Genomic DNA, 520 nt, shown 5'->3' with positions numbered 1-520 from the left:
GAGGGCCTGGGAATACAACTCCATCGCACCATGGTGTACCACCCACAGAGCAACGGGTTGTGTGAGCGTTTCCATTGCTCCATGAAAAATGCTTTGTGGGCCAGCCTCACCGATGCCAGCTGGGTCGACCGGCTTCCTTGGGTCATGCTAGGCCTGCGGTCCGCCCCAAAGAGGATCTCCAGTCTTCATCGGCTGAGCTGGTCTATGGTCAGCCGCTACGGGTCCCGGGGGACTTCATTCCCATCACCACAACCCTGGTCCACCGCCTGTCAGCGGACCGAGCTCCTGGAGGATGCCAGCGCCTTTGCTCCTGTCCCCAAGTCAAGACATGGCCTGTCTTATGCCAATGTTCCTATGGACCTACTGTTGGCTGGGTACGTATTTATTCAACATGATGCACACATCGGCTGTGTGTTGTTAACGCACATTTCAAACTTGTCAGCTTTTATTATATTTACACCCTAAAAATGTAAAAAAAAAAGTAAAAGAAAATCAAAAACACATGCGCATACAGAAGGCA

This window comes from Lampris incognitus, chromosome 14 (genome assembly GCF_029633865.1).
Source record: "Lampris incognitus isolate fLamInc1 chromosome 14, fLamInc1.hap2, whole genome shotgun sequence".
Taxonomy (NCBI): domain Eukaryota; kingdom Metazoa; phylum Chordata; class Actinopteri; order Lampriformes; family Lampridae; genus Lampris; species Lampris incognitus.
This window is presented reverse-complemented; position numbering follows the sequence as displayed.